Raw genomic sequence first — 21620 nt, 5'->3', positions numbered from 1 at the left:
GGGATCATTCAGACGTGTCTTTATGAACAGAAAGGGTTGCACCTCTGTGGTGGGGACTCCAATCTCTGTGCTGAACTCTTTACACCGTTTTTTGTGGCCAACTCTATCTGTGGCTGCCTCTCATCCTTTGTGTTGACAAGGAGGTGCCACATTCCAGCACTTGAACTTGTAGTACAATCTTTTTTTTAAAGATGTATTTATTTGAAAATCAGAATTACAGAGAAGGAGAACCAGAGGCAGAGAGAGAGAGAGAGAGACACCTTCTATCCACTAATTCACTCCCCAAATGGCCGCAATAGCCAGGGCTGGGCCAGACCAAAGCCACAAGCTTCCTGTGGGTCTCCCATGTGGGTGCAGGGGCCCAAGCAGTTGGGTTATCCTCCCCTGCCCTCCCAGGTGCATTAGCAGAGAACTTGATAAGAAGTGGAGCAGCCAGGAGTCAAACTGGTGGCCATATGGGATGCAGACACTGCAGGCGGAAACTTAGCCTTCTATGCCACAGCACCGGCCTCTGTAGTGTAGTCTTTTAAGAGGAGCTAACATGGGTGGCTGCTGGCCACTGTTTGCTGTCTGCCCCTCCCCCTAGCCCTGCCAGCATTGGACCTTTGTGCATTGCATCAGCCAGGCTCCTGGGCCTCACATGTCAGTTGGGTTTGGAGTTGAGGCTGAAGGGTGAGGGAGGATGATGTTGGGGTGCTGTGTACCTCCCCCTGATTCCCTCCCTTGCCAGATCTCAGGTCACCAATATCTGTGTCCTTCCACTCCAAACCACAAACACTACACCTGTCCTCCCTGCAGCCATCTCTGAGTGCCCATAGCCACTCTCTTGTCTTCCCCGGTAAAGGGTGGGGGTGGGGGTGGGGTTGTTGATCTCAGCCCCGACTGCTGCTGGCCCCAAGGTATTTCACCTAACCTTGGGGGTTTCCTTCAGTCCTGATCCTCTCCTGTTAATAGTCTCTTGCTTAAACTATGCTCTGTTACTGTGGGGTGCGACTCTGTCACCTGCTGGGACTCTGAGTACAGACAGTTTTTCCGATTTGCTTCTAACGCAAGAGTGAATAGTCCAAGAGTGAGGTCCCCAGGGACTTTCTAGGAGTCCTCAGCTTTGGGTATTCTGGACTTTATACACACACACACACACACATACTTTTTAACAGTAAAACAGATAATAGAGGGCACTAGGTTAGTGACTTGAGTGTTTTGAGAGGGGAAGTAAACATGTCAATAAAGGGGGGCCAGGAGAGAAAACTTATGCATAGCACCTTTCTGAGGTCATGTGACAGACAGGAAGCTGCCTGCAGTTTCAAAATTGTGGTAAATGCCTTCCTGGAGAACGGACAGCCCTGCCTGTGTGTGTCCAGGTTGGTTTCTCTTGTTGGTGCTTTTGATCTGAGGAGTGGCATGTGCTTGTCCACCTAGTGGGATGAGAACACACTGGGGCCCAGGGAGGCCCAGGCCTGTCCCTGCCCACACATCACCCCTGCAAGTGCTTCCAGGAGCCCATTCCTCCTGTGCCCACCTCTGTATCCAGCCTGTGTGACCCTCTGCATTCTCTTGCCACCTAGGACTCCTGCCCTAAGCAGCCCTCACTTTTTTTTAACTTGCAAATGTCTTTGAAGCACGCATATCTCTAGGCAAAAAAAAAAAAATAACATCAAGAACTCCTCCTGACCACCCATTTCCTGAAGCATGAAAAGGAAATGTTTCATAAATGCTTCTTAAAATGACAGGAAGGGGTACTGCCACTCTGGCTGGCAAGGGTTGCCACTGTGGAATCTCACAGACAGGTGAGGTGGGGTGGCTCCTGGGGCCTGAGATCCCGGTTCGCAGCAGCATAGGCAGATTTCTCAGGGTCCGGGCCTCCTTCTAGCCCACCCCTTCGGAGCTGTCTTGGACAGGCGGAAAAGGCCCTGGGGGCATTGTCCCCATGTCATGGGGGGAGACTGAAGCCAAGGAGGCAGAGAATAAGGGCTGCAGTGAGGAGGTGTTCTTACACCCCCTCCTGCCCCATGCATGCTTCTTTTACCTCTAGGAATGTCTTTGTCAAGCATGGCTACTCTTGAGTGACACAGTGTTATCAGTTGGGCTTGTCCTCTGGCAGCCCACGCCACTCTGTGTCTTTTGGCCATGTGAGCCCAGCCAAGGCCCCCAGCGTCCTTTGCCCACAGAAGTACAGGAGGCCTCAGGCTTCTTCCTGTTTGCTCTTGCTGTATAGACGCAATGCTGCCAGACAAACATGCAAGGACATGGCCCGCAAACCCAGCCTGCTCACTGTCCCCAGTGGGGCCCAGGCCTTGGCACAGCCCTCCCACAGCAGGAGGTTCAGGGTCCGTGTTTCTGGGAGGGCAGATGGCTGGTAGTGGTGGTGGTGGTGTAACACCTCTGTGTAAGCCTGTGCTGTGTGTTACCTGGGCCAGGCTGCCTGTAGTTTGACCAGAGCATGCTAGAGGGTGGCCATTGCTAGGGAGTCTGCCATTAACCACATGGAAGTACGGAGGAAGGAAAAGCATCAGCCCCACACTTAGAGCTGAGCCCAACATGGTCCTCGGACAGATGTTGTAAGTTCCTAATCTGCTGGCACAGGCTGGGGAGTTTGGGCGTTGTCTAGAATCCAGGGCTGGCTGTTATCCACTAATGTACACAGTCTTGAGCCAGATCCTCTCCCTGCCCACCGATGTCCTCAGAGCCTCTGCAGTGCCTTCACCAGGAAGCATAGCTGCCACCTGTCTGTCAAAAGCCCCATAGCAGCTATGCTGAGTCATTGACTACGCTGGCGCAGGGCAGAGCACGGCCCACCTTATTCCCATTACACATCGTGGCAAACTGATGCAACCAGCTTTCAGCAGACACCACCCAGGAGATATTGCAACATCATGCTGCGCTGCCCAGGAAGGAGGCCCCAAATCTCACTCCCTAAACAGGAAGTGGCCTTGGTCTGTGCCTTCTGAGGCCCTTGGGTGGGTCTGATTTTCCCACGATTTGAAACCAGGTCTTTCACTCTTTTCTGCACATGGTAGTCATCTGGGGTATTAGAAAATACTGATGCCTTGGCCGGCGTCACGGCTCACTAGGCTAATCCTCCACCTGCGGCACCGGCACCCCGGGTTCTAGTCCTGGTTGGGGCACCAGATTCTGTCCCGGTTGCTCCTCTTCCAGTCCAGCTCTCTGCTGTGGCCCGGGAAGGCAGTGGAGGATGGCCCAGGTGCTTGGGCCCTGCACCCGCATGGGAGACCAGGAGGAAGCACCTGGCTCCTGGCTTTGGATCAGCGCAGCGCGCTGGCCATAGTGGCCATTTCGGGGGTGAACCAATGGAAAAAGGAAGACCATTCTTTCTCCCTCTATCTCTCTCTCTCTCTCTCTCTGTCTAACTCTGCCTGTCAAAAAAAAAAAAAAAAGAAAAGAAAATACTGATGCCTGGACCTCACTCTCACCTCAAAGATGAGGCCTTGCACCTCTGACTGAAATGATGTATGTTTCAAAAATTTTCAACTTTTTTTTTAATAGGCAAACAGAGATTCCATCCACTGGCTTATTCCTCAAATGTCTGCAATGACTGAGACTGAGCCAGGCCAAAGCTGGGAGCCAGAAACTCAACCCAGGTCTCCCACGTGAGTGGCAGACACCCAACGACTTGAGCCATCACTGCTGCTTCTCTGGGTCTGCATTAGTGGGCCACTGGAATCTGGAGCTGGAACCCATGCTCCCCTCCCTCCCACAAGCATTTTTGAGTTTTTGTTAGAGGATAATGTATGAGGGTACTTCAAAAAGTTGGTGGAAATGGAATTAAAATGTTTATTTTGGTGCAAAAAATTTTGGTATCCAGGTATAGTTTATTCATTCTATGCATGTTTCATAAATTTTTTGAAGGATCCTTATGTGCATGATCTTCAAATTTGTTTTGCACCAAAATAAACTTTTAATTCCATCGTCTGTGAATTTTTTGAAACAGCGTCATAGATGCCAAAAATAAATTAATACATAAAAGCAACAGCAACTTGGCAGCACGAATCACACGTGTAAAACTCATGAATGTTCACAAAGTGAACTTGGCCTCATTGCCAGCATCTGCATAGACAGAGCGTCGCCTGCAACCCTCAGCACTGCCTCTGGTCACCATCCGGCTCCAGAGGCTAGCCGCCATTCTGGCTTCTAACAGTATAGGTTAGGTTTGCCTGTTTTCTTTTTTATTTATTTATTTTTTTGACAGGCAGAGTTAGACAGAGAGAGAGAGAGAAAGGTCCTCCTTTTTCCATTGGTTCACCCCCAAGTGGCCGCCACAGCTGGCGTGCAGCGGCCAGCACTGCACCGATCCCGAAGCCAGGAGCCAGGTGCCTCCTCCTGGTCTCCCATGCGGGTGCAGGGCCCAAGGACCTGGGCCATCCTCCACTGCCTTCCCGGGCCACAGCAGAGAGCTGGACTGGAAGAGGAGCAACCGGGACAGAATCTGGTGCCCCAACCGGGACTAGAACCTGGGGTGCCAGCGCCGCAGGCAGAGGATTAGCTTAGTGAGCCATGGCGCCTGCCAGGTTTGGCTGTTTTCAAACTATGTGATATAAATGAAATCCTCCACTTAAGGATGTGAGTATGTTCAGCCTTTGTCTCTGCTGCCAAATAATTTTCCTACTGATCTGTACTCCCTCCAGCCATGTGTGAGAGTTCTGGAGTCTTCACATCCTTGCCAACAGTTTTTTTGTTTCTGTTTTTGTTTTTTTCTTTTTCATGTTGGCCATTCTGGTGGAGGTGGTATCACAATCACAGTGTGGTTTTAATTTACATTTCCCTGATGACTAATACAGTGGAGCACCTTTTCATATGTTTACTAGCCATTTAGATCTGCTCTTTGGGCGTGAGTTTTTTTTAAGAGCTCCTTAAGTAACTAATGTGCAGCCAAGGTTGAAACCATTGAGCTAAACCACAAATTAGTATCTGCTGCTCCTTTTCTCAGTGTTCTTTCCTTGAATTTAGAGCTCTGTGGATCAGAGAGGACCTCTTGGGCCTGGGGAAAGATAATCTTCACCCCCCCCCCACCACCATCAAACTGAGCCCACAAGGAAGAAGCAATGGGAGAATGGAGCTTTAGGAATGCACCTCCACTTCAGAAAGGCCCGGGGGAGGGCCTGTGGTGTCCACAGCTGCCACAGACATTTCCTGACCACAAAAATGGCCCCATGCTGATCTCCCAGAGCCCTGGGAATCATGTGAAGGAAGTAGAGGCACCAGGCCAGGTACTTCCCAGTTTCTAGGCCCTGTTGAACAAGCCCCAGCTCATGTGGAGCTTGTGGTCAGGCTGGGGGACAGTGGAGCATGGGCTCCAGGGTCCCAGGTATAGCTGAGGGAGGCCTGTTGTCTGTGGTCTTGTTGCTGGGTGGGCGAGCAGCTGCTGGGGGTGTCCCAAGTGAGTGTGGGCCTGGCTGGGTATTGGGCTTGCGTGTGAGTCCTGGTTGTCATTTCCGTCACCTGGAATGGCCTTCTCTGTTCTTTGCTCTAGAATCTACACAGTAGCTGAGGCACCCTGCTCCAGGAAATCCCTGGCTCTAGCTATTCTGAGAGTCGCAGCCCTTGAAGTAAGAGTCCACACTGGCCCCCAGTGGCCTGCTGCCTTGATTGAGTCTCCATTGCCTCTGTGCTCATCTTGTCCCTACCCCTGGACAGTGCCCTTGTCCCAGGGACTGCTGGGAGTGTCTCTGTGCTCCCACACAGTGAGAACAATGCCATTTGATAACTCAGTGATGCCATCCTCCAATGTGAGAAGGAAACTGCAATTAAAATATAGACCTTACATGACGTCAGCTTTTTCCTCCCTTCTGACTCCAGCTGGGCAGGTGTAAGCCAGGATACCCTGTGGGCTTGCATTGGTGCTTATGCCAGGCTGTCAGGGAGCTCTGTGGCAAGGCTGCAGTTGGACCACTGGGAGTTACAGGGGGCAAAGAAGTTCTAGGATTCTGGCATTTGGCCTGGGCCTCTCAGTCATAGCCCCAGTGAGCTCTGAACACATTGTAGGGTTCACCACACTGCCTAGAGCATGGAGGGAGGGGTCAGTTCATCCTTGTCTGTCCCTTATGCTCCTTGAAGAGTATGGACCACCTTCTACCACCTGTAATTTGGCTAACTGCATGACTTGAGATGAGGGGCAGGAAGGCACATGGGCAAAGCTGACACTAGGGAGCCTGGTGGGCCCAGAGCTAACTACAGACGTGGACTGTGCCAAGTCCTATGGATCAGGCCCATCTTAGAGATTGCTTTGAGCATGTTAGCAGAGGTGGGTGGTAGAGGTTCACATCCTTATGCAAGGAAAATCTCAGGCACAAGACGTAGTAGTGGTAAGCGAGGTAGCAAGGTTTAATGGAGGAGGGATTCCATCAGATGAATCTGAGAGGGAGTGTTCTGTCATTTGCACTGGGATTAACAAGGTTATACAGTTTAATGTTGAGAATACATCCACAACAGCAAAGCAAACACCCCAGTTAAGAGATGGGCAAAGGACTTTAACAGACATTTTTCAAAAGAGGAAATCCAAATGGCCAACAGACACATAAAGATATGTTCAGGACCACTAGCCATCAGGGAAATGCAGTTCAAAACCACGATGAGGTTTCACCTCACTCCAGTTAGAATGGCTTTCGTACAAAAATCAACAAACAACAAATGCTGGCAAGGATATGGGGGAAAAGGTACCCTAGACCATTGTTGGTAGGAATGTAAACTGGTAAAGCCACTATGGAAGACAGTATGGAATTACCTCAAAAAATCTGAATATAGACCTACCATCTGACCCAGCCATCTCTCTCCTGGGAATTTACCCAAGGGAAATGAAATCAGTAAATAAAAGAGTTAATCTGCACCCCCTTGTTTATTGCAGCTCAATTCACAATAACTAAGATAGGAAATCAACCTAAATGCCCATCAACCAAAGACTGGATAAAGAAATTATGAGATATGTACTCTATAGAATACTACACAGTGATTGGCTGGCACCGTGGCTTAACAGGCTAATCCTCTGCCTTGCGGCGCCGGCACACTGGGTTCTAGTCCCGGTTGGGGCGCTGGATTCTATCCCGGTTGCCCCTCTTCCAGGCCAGCTCTCTGCTATGGCCTGGGAAGGCAGTGGAGGATGGCCCAAGTGCTTGGGCCCTGCACCCACATGGGAGACCAGGAGAAGCACCTGGCTCCTGGCTTCGGATCAGTGTGATGAGCCGGCCGCAGCGGCCATTGGAGGGTGAACCAACGGCAGAAAGGAAGACCTTTCTCTCTGTCTCTCTCTCTCTCTCTCTCTCTCTCTCACTGTCCACTCTGCCTGTCAAAAAAAAAAAAAAAAAAAAGAATACTACACAGTGATTAAAAAAAAAATGAAATCCAGTCATTTGTAACAAAATGAATTAATCTGGAATACATCATACTTAGTGAAATAAGCCAGTCCCAAAGGGACAAATACCACATGTTCTCCCTGATCTGTGAGAGCTGATAGAGCACCTAAAACAAAATCTGTAGAAGTGAAATTGACACTTCAAGAAGGGATGACTTGAGTTGCACTTGTCTTGACTGTCAAGGAAGAGTTTAGGGTTTGTTTTTGTTTTTTTTTGTTTGTTTGTTTGTTTTGTTTTTTTTTTTTTTTTTTTTTTTGCTATTCAAGCCTCTCTTTATCTGCTTTATTGATCTGGACATAAGTACATAAACCTGGAAACAAAAAACAGAATCTTGTGGTATTTCCAGAATAATAATTAACTTTCCCACCCGTGAATAAAAGTAGCCCATGCAGCCCAGGCCAATTACACAGAAATGGGCAGCCCCTATAAAAACAATAGCAGTCCTCTGGTCTGTCTCACATCATCATCGCAAAGGTGGTTATCTCTGCTGTTGTGTTGGCCCAACCTCCTCCACAAGGAGTTGAGTAGACATTCTTGCACAGAAGACAGTCCGATATCTCATTTCTGCAGCACGATTTGTTCCAATGTTTATAACGCATTGCAGTGAATCACCTAGTCCATTGCATATTCCAATCAAATGACATCCAAGAGCATCAGTAGATCATCACCCTGTATGTGAGCAAAAGGCTTGGCCTGGTACGAACTCTGGACAATCAAGTCTGTCTGTGGCACATTACATGGAGGAGGGCCTGGAATTGACCATTTTTCTGGTTCTATCTTTTTTCTCATTTTCTCATCCACAATTGCTACTTCTGTGCTATCCTTCAATGCCTCTAAGATGAGATTAAGGTTTGTGGTGAGAGCCTGAACTCTGTGAAAACCAGTAATCAGGGAAATAGACAAGAAACCTTGTTCATCCATCTTTCGCCAAAGAAAAAAGTCCTGTTCTAGATTTTCTATACTGAAATAATACTCAATTTGATGCTTAATATACTCTTTAAGCAATGCTTCTTATACAGGATACACCTGTACTCCTGTACCATCATCATAGTAATACATCATACTGGTATTAAGATCTGTCTGAAATGGTTGATCGGTCCTTTCACCATGTTCTTCATAACCATACGAATAATCAAAGTTCAATCGAGGATTTCCTCTGCCTCATCCTCTTCCCCATCCTCGGCCTCTTCCTCGGCCTCTAAAGGAACCTCGGATATTACCACCCTCACTTCTCATGCTGGACACTTCATCTTGGTCTTCTCTTTTTTCTCTATCTCGCCTCCAACTTCGTGTGTCATTTCTCCTATTGGTATGTGCTGATTTATTTGTTTCAAGTTGACATCTTGAGCTGTTCCGGGAACCAGGTCTTTCTTAACTGTCTGGTCTTACATCATTCAAGTGGAGAGGTACCCACTTATGCTTATTAGCTTGAAAAATACAAAATGCAATAAATTATTGAAAATACAGTTTTCACTAATGCAAAAATATGGAACGCTTCACGAATTTGCATGTCATCCTTGCACAGGGGCCATGCTAATCTTCTCTGTATCCTTCCAATTTTAGTATATGTGCTGCCGAAGCGAGCACTGTTTTTGTTTTTGTTTTTATTTTTTTCTTAATACTATTTGTTGAACTCTTTACTTAACATAGAGTTACTCATATGTAGATAAAGTCAATTCATGATGAATCTTAGTAAAAAAAAAAAAAAAGAGTGGGAATAAGAAAGGGAGGGGGAAGTTTGTTATTATAAAGCTATATAGTTGCCAGCCCTGCAGCTCACTAGGCTAATCCTCTGCCTGCGGCACCGGCACCCTGGGTTCTAGTCCTGATCGGGGCGCCGGATTCTGTCCCAGTTGCTCCTCTTCCAGTCCAGCTCTCTGCTGTGGCTGGGAGTGCAGTGGAGGATGGCCCAAGTGCTTGGGCCCTGCACCCGCATGGGAGACCAGGAGAAGCACCTGGCTCCTGGATTCGGATCAGAGCAGTGTGCCGGCCGCAGCGCACCGGCCGCAGCACACCAGCCGCAGTGGCCATTTGGGGGGGTGAACCAATGGAAAAGGAAGACCTTTCTCTTTGTCTCTCTCTCTCACTGTCCACTCTGCCTGTCAAAAAAAATGATAAAGCTGTATAGTTCTGCATACATTCCTACAGACTTACTTCTAAGGGGTGCAGATTTAAACCTTATCATGAGACCCCAAATCCCGTTAAGCTGGGTAGTAAAAATGCTGTCTTAAGTGTTAAAGTGATCATATAAATAGGATCAAGTGTCTAATAATAATAGTAGATAGAATTAAAAAGGAGAGAATGTTCCAACATGGGAAGCAGTCCACACAGCAGACTCATAGAATGACAGTCACTTTAAGTAACACTCTGACCTCAGAATCAGCCCTTAAGGCTTCCTGGTCTGGCTGAAAAGCCTGTGAGAACTTTTCAGGCGTGGAAAGCCAAGATACTATGGCAAAAAAATATTCCATATGAAGGATCTCTGTGGGTGAGACCCCAGTGGTTCCCTGCCATTGTAATGGAGCATTAACTTCCTGCCTAACAGGCACAGGGACTTTGGGTCTGAGAGTCCAAGTGCAAATGCTGGGCCTCCTGCCACTGGTCCAGTGGTAGCCTGTGTCAGTCAGTTTGGGCCTGCAGTGGTTACAGGAAGAGCGCTCCCTTCCTCGGGGTAGGAGAGGTCTGGCTCCTCCCCTTTCTTGCCCACACTTGCATTTTCTCTTGAGTCTCACCCAAGGAGAGACTCTGCTCCTTCCCCTGGGCCTGATCCCAGCTTTCCCTTCTTTCAGGAGCTCCTCTCCTACCCTTCAAGACCCCACCTGGGGCAACAGAGTCTCCTTCTGAGGTGGGAGGGGAAGGGGGGCTGGTGTTTAATGGACAGTTTCAATTCAGAAAGATGAGAAAACTATGGAGGCAGGCAGTGGTGACAGCTGTGCATCAGTATGGGTGTGCTTAAAAATGGCTAAAATGATTAATTTTACATATATTTTACCATAATAAAAAGTAATTTGGAAGTGTTACAGAGATTTTTTTGAAAACATTATTCAACACAAAAGGAAAAATGAAAATCATTTGCAATCACTAGGTAGAGACAGCCGCTATTCCAATTTCACTATGTACTTTCCCTTCTTTCCTTCTCTAAAAAGGAATGTGTGTGTGTGTGTGTGTGAGAGCATGCTTATGTCTCCTCAGAGGTTATGTGTGTGTATGTGTGTGTAAGCATGGTTGTGTCTCCTCAGAGGTCGTGTGTGTGTGTTTGTGTGTGAGAGCATGCTTATGTCTCCTCACAGGTTATATGTGTGTGTGTGTGTGAGCATGGTTGTGTCTCCTCAGAGGTCGGTTGTGTGTGTGTGTGTGAGCATGGTTGTGTCTCCTCAGAGGTCGTGTGTGTGTGTGTGAGCATGCTATGTCTCCTCAGAGGTCGTGTGTGTGTGTGTGTGAGCATGCTATGTCTCCTCAGAGGTCGTGTGTGTGTGTGTGTGTGTGAGAGCATGCTTATGTCTCCTCAGAGGTTATATGTGTGTGTGTGTGTGAGCATGGTTGTGTCTCCTCAGAGGTCGGTTGTGTGTGTGTGTGTGAGCATGGTTGTGTCTCCTCAGAGGTCGTGTGTGTGTGTGTGAGCATGGTTGTGTCTCCTCAGAGGTCGTGTGTGTGTGTGTGTGAGCATGGTTGTGTCTCCTCAGAGGTCGTGTGTGTGTGTTTGTGTGTGTGTGAGGGCATGCTTATGTCTCCTCAGAGGTTATATGTGTGTGTGTGTGTGAGCATGGTTGTGTCTCCTCAGAGGTCGGTTGTGTGTGTGTGTGTGAGCATGGTTGTGTCTCCTCAGAGGTCGTGTGTGTGTGTGTGAGCATGGTTGTGTCTCCTCAGAGGTCGTGTGTGTGTGTGTGAGCATGCTATGTCTCCTCAGAGGTCATGTTTGTGTGTGTGTGTGAGCATGGTTGTGTCTCCTCAGAGGTCGTGTGTGTGTGTGAGAGAGAGCATGCTTATGTCTCCTCAGAGGTTATATGTGTGTGTGTGTGTGAGCATGGTTGTGTCTCCTCAGAGGTCGGTTGTGTGTGTGTGTGTGAGCATGGTTGTGTCTCCTCAGAGGTCGTGTGTGTGTGTGTGAGCATGCTATGTCTCCTCAGAGGTCGTGTGTGTGTGTGTGTGAGCATGCTATGTCTCCTCAGAGGTCGTGTGTGTGTGTGTGTGTGAGCATGCTATGTCTCCTCAGAGGTCATGTGTGTGTGTGTGAGCATGGTTGTGTCTCCTCAGAGGTCGTGTGTGTGTGTGTGAGAGCATGCTTGTGTCTCCTCAGAGGTCATGTGTGTGAGTGTGTGAGCATGGTTGTGTCTCCTCAGAGGTCATGTGTGTGTGTGTGTGAGCATGGTTGTGTCTCCTCAGAGGTCGTGTGTGTGTGTGTGTGAGCATGGTTGTGTCTCCTCAGAGGTCGTGTGTGTGTGTGTGTGAGCATGCTATGTCTCCTCAGAGGTCATGTGTGTGTGTGTGTGAGCATGGTTGTGTCTCCTCAGAGGTCGTGTGTGTGTGTGTGTGTGAGCATGCTATGTCTCCTCAGAGGTCATGTGTGTGTGTGTGTGAGCATGCTATGTCTCCTCAGAGGTCGTGTGTGTGTGTGTGTGAGCATGCTTGTGTCTCCTCAGAGGTCATGTGTGTGTGTGTGAGCATGGTTGTGTCTCCTCAGAGGTCGTGTGTGTGTGTGTGTGAGCATGGTTGTGTCTCCTCAGAGGTCATGTGTGTGTGTGTGTGAGCATGGTTGTGTATCCTCAGAGGTCATGTGTGTGTGTGTGTGAGCATGGTTGTGTCTCCTCAGAGGTCGTGTGTGTGTGTGTGTGAGCATGGTTGTGTCTCCTCAGAGGTCGGTTGTGTGTGTGTGTGTGAGCATGGTTGTGTCTCCTCAGAGGTCGTGTGTGTGTGTGTGTGAGCATGGTTGTGTCTCCTCAGAGGTCATGTGTGTGTGTGTGTGTGTGAGCATGGTTGTGTCTCCTCAGAGGTCATGTGTGTGTGTGTGAGCATGGTTGTGTCTCCTCAGAGGTCATGTGTGTGTGTGTGTGAGCATGGTTGTGTCTCCTCAGAGGTCGTGTGTGTGTGTGTGTGAGCATGGTTGTGTCTCCTCAGAGGTCGTGTGTGTGTGTGTGAGAGAGAGCATGCTTATGTCTCCTCAGAGGTCATAATAGGCTTAAACAAAGAGTCTCCTCACTTCCATCCCCTGATGTTCCCCACGGTGCCATGTCCTCCCTGGCAGCCCCTGTTGTAGATGCCAGTACTGTGACCACTTCTCATGGCTGATTCCACTCCCCTGTGTCTCCAGGAGAGCCCTTTGCTGCAAATACCCATTTCTTTTGAGCGTCTGAAGGTGTGCTACCCACACCTTGGAAAGGGTTGGAGAGAAAAGCAAGTGACTACGGCTTCTCAGATGCCCCACACCTTAGCAGTGGCCACGTGAGCATGTTGGCTATCTTGTCTCCCTGAGCCTGTTGGTCCAGGCTGTGCCAGCCTCAGGTCCCCTCCTCCATGACCCTGATCTCCATCTTGGTCCCCTTGCTTCCTGGGCCACGTTATCCATGTTTCTTCTGCTTCTCGCATCCAGCTGCTCCAGCCTGTCACGAGGCTGTGCCGCCAACTCCAACGAGCAGATATGCCCTCCCCCACTGAGAAGGCTGTGAAAGGAGTGGGGGCCCCACAGCCTCTGTCCCCTGCTCTGTATAGCTGTGGTTCAGCAGGAATGAGCCAAGTTTCACAAGCTGTGGCTCCCTTCTTCTTGGGACCTCTGTGGGTTCTGGGGATGTCCTGCCACAACTGCCAAATAGAACTGGCCCCAGACCCCTTCCATAGCTTTGTCATCTGACCCAGGATCCAGGGTTTTGTCAGCATCCTTGGCAGGGGGAGGGGCACCAAGGGGCCACAGTTGCTCAGATGCTGAAGTTCATGTTCGTACCCGCTGGTTGGAGATGCACAGTGACTTCGTTTGCCTCCAAAGGCCTCCACGGCAGGGTTTGTTTAATGTTGTTGTCAGGACCTTTACAACCCAGTCTGAGATTATCTTTTTATTGCAGCTTTGATTAATGATTGATCAAAAACTGATACTAGATGCACAGAAGAACAAATTTGCCCTAGAGATTAGGAAAGGTCTACATCTGCTAGGCTAACTGGGGACCTGCCCACCTAGTGCCCCTGAGATCAAACCAGGGCAGGGGTCCATTGGAAGCCCCAACCCCCACAGCTTTTACAGGTGCACTCAAACTGGGGCTTCGGAGCATTTAAATGGCCTCAAATCCTTTTTAAATTGTTACAGTTTGCAAATAAACAGCACAAAGGACAGAGCAAGAGAACCTAGAGGCTTTTAGTAGATTTGTTTCTTTCCTGTTTTGTTTCTAGTAATGGTTGTTAGAGGTTAGGGAAAGAGTAAAGCTTGTGTGAAGTCTGCAGCCGGGGCTCCCTACACCCAGAGCCCTGACATCTGCCTTGTCCAATGGCACCAGGCAGGGGAGGAGGGTTTCATGTGCCTCATGTTTCCATGGTCTCTGAGGCCACATTGGAATCTCCAAGGAACCCACACCTTCAGCCTCAGACGCAGGAGTGCTGGGAATCTGCCTTTGCAAACCTCCCCCACAGTGGGTTCTGCCAGTGCCCTGCTCCTGGGGTGAGGGTGGGGCTCCCAGGGAGCAGGATGGTGGCTGGAACAGCTTTTCTTGCCCCTTAGCTCCTCTGTGGAGCCTTGGGGACAGGAAACGGAAAGCTGGCGGCACCACCTCTAAACTGAAACTGGAAAAGGAAACTGGAAACCCCAGAGGTTTCTTTTCCAAAGGGAGAATCCCAGTGGGGGACAGCAGGGGGAGGAGAACGAGGCATGGCAGAGGGGAACATGTTTAGTGGGGACAGTGAGCCTGGGTACCGGGGCCTCAGCACTGCCCAGCTCCCTCCCATACGGGCCAGCTCTCTGCAGTCCTGGAAGGGTTTTTGCTCTCTAGGAAGAGCTGATTTCATGATGATGTTGAAAATGCTTTTCAGTGGGGCTTTAGGAGGGACCCAGGCTGTTGGTTAATCTGGGCCATTTCATCTCCCTTTGGTCTGCTGGGGCTTCCCCACAGGTACACTGAGGACTTCAATCAGGAAAGGAGGTGAAACTGTTTGAGTTTAGCTGAGGATCAAAGATCAAAAACCCTGGGCTCCCTTCTGTAGTCACTCCCCAACACACACACACACACACACACGTGCTGGGCTCCCCTCTGTAGTCACTCCCCAACACACACACACACACACACACACGTGCTGGGCTCCCTTCTGTAGTCACTCCCCAACACACACACACACACACACACGTGCTGGGCTCCCTTCTGTAGTCACTCCCCAACACACACACACACACACACGTGCTGGGCTCCCTTCTGTAGTCACTCCCCAACACACACACACAAACACACACACACGTGCTGGGCTCCCTTCTGTAGTCACTCCCCAACACACACACACACACACACACGTGCTGGGCTCCCTTCTGTAGTCACTCCCCAACACACACACACACACACACGTGCTGGGCTCCCTTCTGTAGTCACTCCCCAACACACACACACAAACACACACACGTGCTGGGCTCCCTTCTGTAGTCACTCCCCAACACACACACACACACACACACGTGCTGGGCTCCCTTCTGTAGTCACTCCCCAACACACACGTGCATGCACATGCATATGCCCACACACTGGTTTGTGCTCACCTGGGCACAAACACTAAAAGCAGCTGCCAGCAAGGGCTCTGCTCTGGGGCGACTTTGACCCCATCAGCAGAGCAGCTCTCCCGGAAGCTGCAGGTTTCCTGAGGAGACTGGAATGCAGGGCAGGAGGGTAGAGAGCAAGCCAGAACTGTCTTCACCTGCTAACTCCGCCTGCTGCCTCCTCACATGAGCTGTCTCTTCTTTAGGGCATGGCTGCCCAAGCAGCCCTCCTCCCCTATCCCATGTACTCCTTCTTAGATGAAGATCCCTGCGGTTGCAGCCTCTCACAGCACCTGTGTTTTCAGATTTCTGTGTGGTTATTTGCCTAATGTTTGCCTACCTCACAGAGCTAAATCCTGTGTGGCCTGGGCCTGCCATGTAGTGTTTGTTGTGTGTCCCCAGTTCCTGGAACAGTGCCTGGCATGCAGTAGCAACACCAAGAAAACCACTAAAGGTGTGCTGACTACTGATGCCTGAAGAGCCCAACGGCCGGCCGGTGCTCCAGCCAAGGGACTGCATCCCAGGCTGCAGTGTGTTGGACCCCTGTCAGCCCCTCTGGGCACCTTCACTTGAGGATGCAGTGGGCAGACTGCTAGCTCTGCTGCATGTGGTTCCTTGCTTGCCCCCAGCCCATGGAATGCTTTGACTGTCCCCATGTATGCAGGCAGTTTCTGAGAGCTGTGGGCTTAGCAGGGGGAACTGGCAGAGGCGAGGGAATCTCCTGTGGCACATCCTTGATTGCCCTGACTTTGTCCCCCTTACCTGTACAGGTGGACTTTACATAGCCTCTTCCACATCAGTAGGGAAAGGTGGTCCCTGGGCCACCAAGGAAAGAAAGGTCTGTGGGTTTAGAGGCAGGACAGCAGTTGGAGGATGCACCAGACAGTTCTTTGAGAGGAGACATGGACTGAGGAAGCAACCCTGATTTCGGCCCCCATACACCCTTGCAGTTGTCTGATTTTCTCATCTATAAATGGGACGTGCTGTTGTGTGTGTACCATGAAAGGCAGTATGGCAGATACCATAGGGCTTTGGAATCATCTGGGATCAAATCTGAGCTCTGCCATGCATGGAGTATAGGACCTTGAGTCAACTTCTAAATCTCCCTTGGCCTCATGCTTCACTTCTGTAAAATGGGAACAATCCCAGTGAATGCTGTGAATTAATTCATGCTCCTATCACATGGTGAGAACTCAGTCATCAGCAGCTGTTATTACCTTTGCCAGAGTCCTGAGGATCCAGTAAGGCGGCAGAATGTCAGCACAGCTCCCAGTCTGCAAGGGAACAGTGAGTAGCATTTTGTTTTTGTTGTTTTTATTTGAAAGGCAGAGTTATGGAGAGAGGTAGAGAGAGACTGGGGGTGGGGGTGGGGTCTTCCATCCACTAGTTCACTCCCCAAATGGCTACAATGGCCAGAGCTGAGCTGATCTGAAGCCAGGAGCTTCCTCCAGGTCTCCCGCATGAGTGCAGGGTCCCACATGCTTGGGCCATCCTCCACTGCTTTCCCAGGCTCATTAGCAGGGAGTTGGTTTGAAAGTAGAGCAGCTAGGACTTGAACCAGTGCCCATATGGGATGCTGGTGCTGCAGGCCTGTGCTTTAACCTGCTGCACCACCGTACCGGCTTGTGAGTAGCATTTTGGAAACACTGAAGACACAGCTTCCCTCCCACCTTTGGGGTGGGGCACTTTTTTTTTCCTTCCTTAATGTTAAGCTGGAAGATGCACTGAAGGGAGGTGAACAACTGAAACCACCAACCGTCTGAGCTGCAACAGAGCAGTGTGGCCTGTGCAGCTGGCGAGGGCCCCAGGCGGGCCCACTTCCTCCCTTCCTGCCCTGCGTCTCCCTCAAGCTAGCTGGCTTCCCAAGACTGCAGGAAGTGGGGCCAGGAACAAGCGTCCTAGGCATGTGAAGGAAGGCCAGGCTGGGGCTGGCAGCCACCAGGGTGGGGATGGAAGCTTTTGAGGTCCTTGCTTTGCAGGAGCCCCTGCCCTCCCACGCCCAGGCCTCTCCTAGATGAGCTGGGGGTAGGTTCCTGCCCAGGCTCTTCCCTCTGAGGCATCGCACACCGGGCTGGAGGAGTGGAGAGCCGAATCTTCTCAAAGGAAATGCAGCTGTGGTTTTGAGATGCTCATATTTCACATCTGTGGTTGACGTTTCCCAGGGTTCTCAGGGGTGAATGCAGGGTCAGCCCCCTGTCACCAAGTAAGATTTGCAGTGACCCTAGCAACAGGCTCTGCTGCCCATTGGCTGCCACTGCCATCGCCAGACAGTGCAGCTCCCGAAGGTAGCACCAAGGCTCCCGTGTGGGCAGAGGTCTCCCCCCACATCAGAAATCACTGCTCAGGTAAGGAAGGTGCCCTGGAAAAAGGTGGACCCAGCAGGGACAGCACTATCTGGGTGCCCAAGTTCCAGAGTCCACCTGGCCAGCACTCCACCAACTGAGTTCTCACATGGCACCAGACTGGCACCCTCAGCTTGGTGGCCCTGTCTCAGCATGCCAGGCTGTGTCCCCCCGCATTGCCCAAGCTGGACTCCATGGCAATGATTACCATTTCACAGTCCTGCCCCTTAGAGTTCTACTCATTCCTCTTGGTGCCAGCACCGAGCCAAGCTCCTTAGAGATGTTTTATCTTTTAACTCCCTCAATAACCCTGGGAGCCAGTTAGCCCTATTTTATAGATATGGAAACTGAGGCTGGGGGAAGTCAGGTAACTGACCCAAGATTGCACCACTTACTAAGTGGCAAAGCCACAATTTAAACCCAATGGGCCCACTGCAAATCTGGAACGTTGAATTGTATTATTTTGTCTTTTGTATTACATAACAAACTAATAAGAATTTGTAATTTAATACAAAGCTGATATTTTCTTTTAAAAAAAAATTGGAGACAGGTGCATATCCCATGCTGTTCTCCACAGCACCATGCTGCCAGCCCTTCTGTCTCTGGGGCTCCGTGTCTTCACATTGTGACATGGGCATGTTCATACGTGTACCTCCCAGTGTTGGGGTGAGCATTGCAAGCTGTGGCTCAAGTCCAGAACCTGCTGCCGAGCAATGGCTTGTCCAGCAATGCACCTCAGTGCCTGTGGCTGCCCCAGAACCCCAGGCGTACTTGACGGCAGCTTGCATGATGTTCCGCCTACCCCCGAGGTGCTGCTGAAACATTGAGGTTTGTGGACCAGACTTTTCTGTGGCCCTGGTATTTGGTTTCCACTTCCTCTTTTTCGACCTCCTCCCATCCCCACCCAACTGCACTGCAGAGGTAGGGAGGCCAGAGAGCAGCACAAGGGGCCAAGGCTGGCCAGGCTGGAGGGAACACAGTTCTGAGGACAGAAGATGGCAAAGTGACACTGTAACTCCTTGCCTCTACTCCAGACAGCACCGTTCCCCTGAGGAAAACGTAGGATTATGAAGGATGTACATGATGTGTTAAGGTGAGAACACATATCCCTGATAGCCCGGCAGTCCCATTGCTCAGGATCTGCTCGAACCACGCTCTAGCTCACATGCTCCAGAGACGCCACACAGCACCAGGAAGAGTGCAGATGTCCAGCAGCAGACAGGGTTTAGTAACCCAGCAGCTCCCTCGGTGACAGCAAATGAGCCATAGCAGTTGCAGTGTTGGATGCTGACCCTAATCCTGGATGACTCTTAGGAACATAATACTGAGCAAAACACATGAGAGATTCCACCCAGTGTGATTCCTGTCACAAGAAGTTAAACAGCTGGGGCCAGCATTGTAGTGCAGCACCATTGGGCCACTACCTACGAAGCCAGCATCTCATATTGGAGTGCTGGTTCAAATCCCAGCTGCTCTGCTTCTGCTGATGCACCTGGGAAAGTAGAAGATGGCCCAAGTACTTGGGTCCCTGCCACCCATGTGGGAGACCCGGATGGGATTCCAGGATCCTGGCTTCAGCATGGCCCAGCCTCTAGTGTTGTAGCCATTTGGGAAGTGAATCAGTAAATGAGAAAAATGTGTGTGTGTGTATGTCTCTGTCACTCTGCCTTTCAAATAATTTTTTTTGAAGTTGAACAGCTGGCCAAAATGGGTGGTATTGTTAATGGACTCATGCAGGGGAGATAAGACTGAAAAAAGCACAGCATTGATGGAAAATTTTGGGTTAGTTGTGACCTCAGGGGAGGATTGGGATTTGGATTGGCAGGGGCAAGCAAGGGGCTTTGGGAATGCTGGCATTTATTTTATGTCTTGACCCAGTTGATGGTGATGGTATATAGAGATTTGCTTTATGACTATTTGTTAACCTGAATGTATGTTTTTGTGTTTTCCTGTGAAATTATTTCACAATTTAAAAAAATAGAATGTGCAAGTATATGACTGTGTTATAGCCCTGAACAGTGCAGTGAGTGGACAGGGCATGCAGCATGCAGTTTTGGGATGGCGGTCAGGGCTCCGTGCTGCTCTCCCAACAAGTGTTCCTGCAGATTGAGGAGCCTTGGAGGGAGCAGAAGATAAAGACCATTATGGAACTCAGGGTTGGAGGATGTTCTTTGGCTTGTCACTACTGCCAGCGATCATGCAAGTGGGCTGGAAGCAACCATGGCCAAGGCCTGCCTGGCCTTCAGGGGATTTGAAGGGGCAGAGAGACAGATGCAAATGACCCCAGCCCCAGTTGGCCCCATAGGTGGATCCCCCGGGAGTGCCACTTCTGTGGGACCCCCTCTTCATGGATGCCCTTTAGACAATGTCCTTTCTCTGTGGCTGAGGCAGGAGGCAAGGGGATGTGCGGTGAGGATCCAAGGCTGTGGGATGCGGCTTTCTGGACTCTGTCCCCTGGGGGACTGATGATGTCTCAGGGTACAGACCTTGTTTGACTCGTTGTTATTTCCCTGACCCTGAGCAGGCTGTGGATGATGCCTGAGCAGTGTTTGTCAAGGCAGCGAGAGTGTAGAGTGTGTGCTGTAGAGAGTAAGGGCTCATGAGGACTGTGCTGCAGAAGCGGCCCACTGGAGGGCCTGGCCCATCACTGGACAGCCCTGCCAGGGTTGCTGCCCACTGGCCCTTCTCGCAAAGGCAGCCTGGCAGGTGTTAAAGAAGTCTTAACGTGTTCAGTTTCCATGGCTCTTTGTCTCCTGGCCCACAGCATGGGTGCAGATGGGGAATTCACATTCGCATGCTTTGGTGGTCGGTGTATTCGGCTTGTAGTGGTGACAGCTGCTGGGGTGGCCTCTGGCCCTGTGGGAAGGCTCTGAGTTGCTACCGATCGCTATTCTTCCTGTGGTGGGTGTTCTCATGGCTTTTATAAGACCCAGCTTTGGTGTCAAAACCAAATTATATTATTGTCAACAGTGTCATGCTTCCCCTCAACTGTCCCAGACCCTTGCTGAGGCAGCTAGTTAGTGGTAGGTCACCCATGAATGAAAGCCAGTATTTGTTTTATTATTGAAATGCACAAGCATTCTTGTCATCTGATGAGCATGTCCTATGTGCCAGAAGCTGCAAGGTGTTAGAACACTGTAATGAATAGGGTAGACCTGTCCCTGCCTGACAGAGCTCCCATAGACTCTGGGAAGATTTGTTGATTAAGTGATAAACCCTGACTGTCAGAGCAAACCCTTCCTGCCCTCAGCTGCTGGAGTGTGAGTGGTTGAGGGGGTAAAAACTGCTGGGCTTGGAGGGAACAGAGAGGTGCCCAAGTCCCAGCGCATAGGTGAGTGACTTGACCTTTCCTGAAATGAGGTTAGCAGTCTGGGTGTATTCCCCGAGACATGGAGGCTGCAGTGGGTTCACCTCACAGTGCAGTACCAGGGGTGCTGCTCTCTCTGTGGTCTGCACAGCCTCTGGAGGCCTGGGATGAAATGTGCCCTGTGTGCCCTGGAGTGGACGGTCAGGGAGCAGTCGTCATAATGCACAAGCCACAGGGCGGCAATGGTCACTGCAGGCCAGTAGACTGGACAGGAAGGGCCCGGCTCTGACAGGTGCCAGCAGTGATGCCTTCAAAGGCCAGGAAGCAGGGATTTCCACGGCTGGTCTGGAGGAGTGCGGCAGGTGAGGGAGGGGCGGGCAACCTGCAGGCCCACCTGCAAGATGTGGAGGTGGATGACACCAAGCCAATTATTGAGCTGCGCAGGATCCTAGAGAGCCGCGGTCTGCCCTCAGGCCTCATCAAGCAGCAGAGGCCAGGAAAGGAAGGCCGTGTGCCTCCAAAATCACACGGCAAGGCCCTGGGCCAGGCCCCCAGCCTGCACAGAGCCCTGCCCAATGGCTCCTCAGGCTGCTTGTGCCCCACAGATGAAATCCCTGGCACTTTGCATATTTCTTTAATTATGAAAGTAATCACAAATAGTCAAATGTTTTTTTAAAAAGCAATTATAGTAGATCTTTATAGAGCATTTTTAAGCTATAAAAAATGTAAAGAAATTGCAATCACTACGGGTGTTTTAAAAAGTTCACAGAAAAATGGAATTAAAAGGTAAAGTGCATTTTCTGTAAAGAAAATGAAGACCCCTCTTGTAATCCGCTGTCCAGAGATGGCCACTCTGCTGTGCAGTCTGTTTCCTCCGGCTGTGTTCCGTG

The 21620-nt window shown here is 50.4% G+C and overlaps 1 non-coding gene and 1 pseudogene across 1 annotated transcript; both read right to left on the bottom strand.

Moving 5' to 3' along the window:
• Positions 1-8028: 8028 nt before the first annotated feature.
• LOC133758203 (la-related protein 1B-like) lies at positions 8029-16122 on the bottom strand (annotated as a pseudogene).
• LOC133758916 (U6 spliceosomal RNA) lies at positions 8845-8951 on the bottom strand. Its single transcript, XR_009865822.1, has one exon. It is a non-coding gene; the product is annotated as a U6 spliceosomal RNA (small nuclear RNA).
• Positions 16123-21620: the final 5498 nt, after the last annotated feature.

The sequence above is a fragment of the Lepus europaeus genome, chromosome 4, assembly GCF_033115175.1.
Source record: "Lepus europaeus isolate LE1 chromosome 4, mLepTim1.pri, whole genome shotgun sequence".
Lineage (NCBI taxonomy): Eukaryota > Metazoa > Chordata > Mammalia > Lagomorpha > Leporidae > Lepus > Lepus europaeus.
Note: the sequence above shows the minus strand (reverse complement) of the source record. Positions and strands in the feature narration are given on the sequence as shown.